This window comes from Vicia villosa, unplaced genomic scaffold (assembly GCF_029867415.1).
Source record: "Vicia villosa cultivar HV-30 ecotype Madison, WI unplaced genomic scaffold, Vvil1.0 ctg.000148F_1_1, whole genome shotgun sequence".
Taxonomy (NCBI): Eukaryota; Viridiplantae; Streptophyta; class Magnoliopsida; order Fabales; family Fabaceae; genus Vicia; species Vicia villosa.
This window is the reverse complement of record NW_026705039.1, coordinates 384,468-389,055: the sequence shown is the minus strand read 5'-3', so window position 1 is coordinate 389,055 and position 4,588 is coordinate 384,468. Positions and strand designations below refer to the sequence as shown.

General features: G+C 33.7%; 1 pseudogene; it reads left to right on the top strand.

Annotated features, from left to right (window-relative positions):
* Window positions 1-530: 530 nt before the first annotated feature.
* On the top strand, window positions 531-4,260 carry LOC131624664 (probable protein phosphatase 2C 47; annotated as a pseudogene).
* The last annotated feature ends 328 nt before the right edge of the window (window positions 4,261-4,588 follow it).

The following is a 4,588-nucleotide window of genomic DNA, read 5'->3' as shown; positions in this document are numbered from 1 at the left end:
ATAGTTACCGGTTAACTCTTGATAACATAAAGGCTTGATTTCATCATAATTCTCTAAGGACTTAGGAGTTAGGATGAATGTTCAAAGGTTTTCCCACTAAGGACTTAGGGGAAAATAATCTAAAGGGCGGTAATTAAAGGTTATGAACTTGTTGAAGAGATCTAAATCCAAGGTTATTACAGGAACAATCACACACTATACCCCTAGCATAATACTCATATTTGTCAAAAAGCCAATTTACTTTTCTGCTTATTTTAATTATTGTTTAGTGACAATTTGCAAACAAAACCCCAATATTAGTTTTTGTTTAATCAACTATCAACTACCTAACTAAGAAAATTACATGCCACTAAACTCCCTAAATCACCCTTAATGAAAAATTATATTGCCCTTAAAAAAGCCCTTTATGGTAATTTGCTAATTCAAAGTCTTATTCCCACCAATCACATATCTCTATTCCTCCAAGTGGCACAACCAAACTACTAAATCTCATTTTATTCAAATTTCAAAATTTGAATTTCCCTATTCTCTCTTCCCACACTTTTCACTTCTTTCCCCAATTATCTCTCTCTCTCCTCAAACCCTAACACCTTCTTCACCCCCTTTCTCCCGTCTTCTCTCTCTTTTTCCTTGCAATCCTATAATTGTCACCGCCATCCCCTTCTTCCCATCTTCTTTATCTGTTTCAAATCAGTTCAAAACTTTGATAAAGACCAAGACCTAAGTTTTCAATCATGTACAGAACCATTTAATCCTCTCCTCTTAAAACAACATTATGTTCTTCCATTTGTTACCGTTTACAGTTTGAGGATGACTGTGAGCTGCTCGGTATGGTGTCGGTGTTTGTGGTGCGGTTTCGCCGGCAAAGCTTTGGGTGGCGTCTGGTTGAGTCGTGTGTTCGTAGATGGGTGGCGTTGATGCAAGTGGGACGTCTGATGAAGTTTCTATGTAGTGATGTTATTTGATGTGCGGCTGACGGTGATTGGATGTGGTGTTTCGACGAGATGATGTAAGGCACAAACGATGGCTGCAAATCTGAGTCTGTTTCCCCTTTTTCGGTTAGTTTCGTTTTTTTTACTTTGTGTCACATGTTTTGGGTGTTTTTTGGTTTGTTCTCATATATATTTTCATTTATATGAGTAAGTTGTTTTGAATCTTCCACAAATAAGCTGAGTCTTCCACGAATCCATTTCTTGCCGAAGTCCTCCATCTCTCTCACCAGGTTCTTCCCTTTAATCCCTCTTCCATTTATTTTTGAAAGAGTATTAGTTGTATTCTTCCAATATGCATTATTCTTCCTTTTATGTTAAGTTGTTTCATAGTTATGAAAATCACAGATGTCGCTGAAGACGATTGCAGTTGAAGATGTATGTTCATGAAACTGAGACGACAAACGGTAGCCAGATTCTTGCACTATTCTGGAACTGTGATGGTATCATTTTAAAGAAAAGGTCTTTGTTTTTCTTATCTTGTGTGATCATTTTTTAAAAGAAAAATAATCAATGTGATTTCATTGATTTATTGAAGAAGTTGGAGAGCCTGTTGCAGAGTAATAATTTATCCTTTTCTATATTTTTGTAATTGAGTCTAGATATTCTTGACATATTATTTAATTAAAATTCAATTCCAAGTATCAAGTAACATATGATATTTTGAATATAGGTACGCATTCACAAGAAATGATGATGGTAGAAAGTTTTTGATTGATAAAGAGGTGACTGGGGACAATATTAAGGTATTCTTTTCTCCCTTTCCTCCAAGAGTTGTGTTCATTTTGTTATCATTTTATGGAATATGTATGGATTCTTCCTCGTATGCTTTAGTAAAGTTTAAAAGCGATTGCTAAGAATATCTACTCTTCATGTTCCCTCAGGCATTCAGGGAAGATTTCCTTATAGACAAGCTAAAACCTTTCCTCAAGTCAGATCTAATTTCTGAAAGTGTAAGTCATTCTATTTTCTACATATATCCCGCTAGCCATGTTTTTCATCTCTAACACATCTACTAACTTGATGGCAGGTGCTGTGAAAACAGTTGTTGGCAATAACTTCGATTTAAGTGCATTCATACATGAAGGTTGCTTACATTTCCTTCTATTTTATGCTATTGTCTTTGGTATTAAACTCATTATTAACTATGTAGTAAATTGAAGAAAAGAGTTTTTGTACTGGCCGCCATTATAACTCGCGTATTCTACACTTTTGAGCCTATTACTTGGATATTTTAGTAGTGGTTCAATAGAATATAAGTGTTGACGTGTCTATTGTTTTTGTGTTTGTAGTGTTTATTGATATGAAAACATTGTTTTTGTTTGACTATATGTGGCTTTGTATTGACTAATGAACAACATATCTGCTTGTAGCAATACTGACATGTATATAATATATATCACTGTTTGTCGGTTTTTGCTTTAAATTGATTTTTCATTACACATCCTTATGGCTTTTTCATGATGAAGTTAGATTGTTTCATGCCAAATCTACGGGAAGAACTTCGGCAGAGTTTTGTTAAATAGCCAATGAAATAGGAGTAAGTTGCTAAAGAGATAGATATGTGTGTGATTGATCTATAGTTGTTGATGATACCGAGAATTGACCAAATCCTCCATTAAGATGTTAGTGATTTTGCATTAGATTTTAGAAATTGTGATTTTAGTATGATTCTGTTGAGATTAAGTGCAAGCAAAATGTTTGTAATTGTTCATGCATGGAAAACTAGCCGCTCTGCAATGTGACTTGAGAGCTTAAGGATAATCATTCTTATTGAATAAGAATTTTGTTGGTTGTATAACTTGCATCAAGCATCTCATGTGGTAGTTTGAGTATTGTTTTTCAGTTTATTGGCCAAGTTACACAATAAAATGCATTTAGTCTTTTGATACACTGATTCTCAATTTGTGATTTGTATTTTGTTGTTCTGGTGTAGGATGTTAAGATTGCAGACATAATCTCAATAGCTGCAGTTTTGCATTTTGTACCCTGCATCCGTTCGAGTAGTTTTTCAGACATTGGGCCGCGAAGATACATGGAGGATGAACATATAAGGTTAGATGATTTGACTTCTCATCTAGGATCACTATATACATTTCCTAAGCCAAGTTCCTTTTACGGGGTAATTATCTTTTCACCTAGGTCCGTTGTTTTAGTTAATCTCATTCTAAAACTAATTGAGCTTTGGCAAATGTCTGAAGTGTTTGATGGTCATGGAAGAAGCAGCTTATATAAGAAAAAATGTTATAAAATTCTTCTTTGAGGATGTCAATTTCCCTCAAACATCTGAAGTTGATTACATATTTTTACAAGAGGTAGAGAATTCCCTCAGAAAGGCTTTTCTTTTGGCGGACTCGGCTATGGCTGATGATTGCAGTGGCAATACTTCTTTAGGGACCACAACTCTTACTGCTATGATATTTGGAAGGTAGGTCCATATATATTTTCACTCCACTATCTTATGTTTGTCTCTTTTCTACATTTGTTATAGCTCTAATGTATGGTTACTATTAGCTTGACATATTAGTGCAAAAATTAAAAAGTTGAAAGAGGATAGTGAAAGCTATATCTCAAACTGTTATTAAGGATTTGAGTTTAATGAATTTCATTCCACTAAACATGTTTCATTAGATATGATTCATGATATGATAGGATATTATTGTTGCATTAGCTATGGAGAAAGAGATAGTTCCTGAATGTTTGTTTGACTAATTTCTAATATGCTTCTTTAGACTTCTAATGGTGGTTAATGCTGGTGACTGTCGAGCAGTTCTCAGTCGAAAAGGAGAGGCCATTGATGTCTTAAGATCATCGGCCTATTTATCCATTAGAGTGTAGACAAGTTGAAGAATTGGGCGGCTATGTAGAAGATGGTTACCTAAATGGCGTTTTATCAGTTACCAGAGCATTACGAGACTGAGACATGAAGTTACCTTGGGGTGTTCCCTATCACCTTTGATTGCAGAGCCCGAGTTTCGTCAAATGGTTCTAACAGATGGCAACGAATTCCTTATCATAGGATGTGATGTCAAGCCAGCATGCCGTTAGCCTTGTACGTAAAGGTTTGAGGAGGCATGATGACCCAGATAAGTATGTAAACTTGTATACTACTATGATATAGTGTTTATTAACATGAATTGAAAAGAACTTTGCATTTGTGTTGTGCAGTTATTTGGCAGCAAAAAGTGAAGCTGATCATTACAATGGAGAATTGAAAAGGGAACCAAAAGAAATCATTGATGTACAAGAGACTGGTATGAACCTGTTGTGAATGCTCTCACAAGGAATCCTCAAATATGGCTTGATTTTATGATGAAGTAAGTGAAGAATTTGAAGATAAATATTTGTTTTTTACAAATTTGAAAATAGCTTTCTAAGATTCATATATAGCATATAAATCATATAATAAGCATATGTCTTGAATGAGAGAAAAAGGTGACAATTTCTATCTTTTGTTTTGTAAAGTGGTGGTTAGAGTTAAAGAGAAATATTTATATATATATATATATATATATATATATATATATATATATATATATATATATATATATATATATATATATATATATATATATATATATATATATATATATATATAT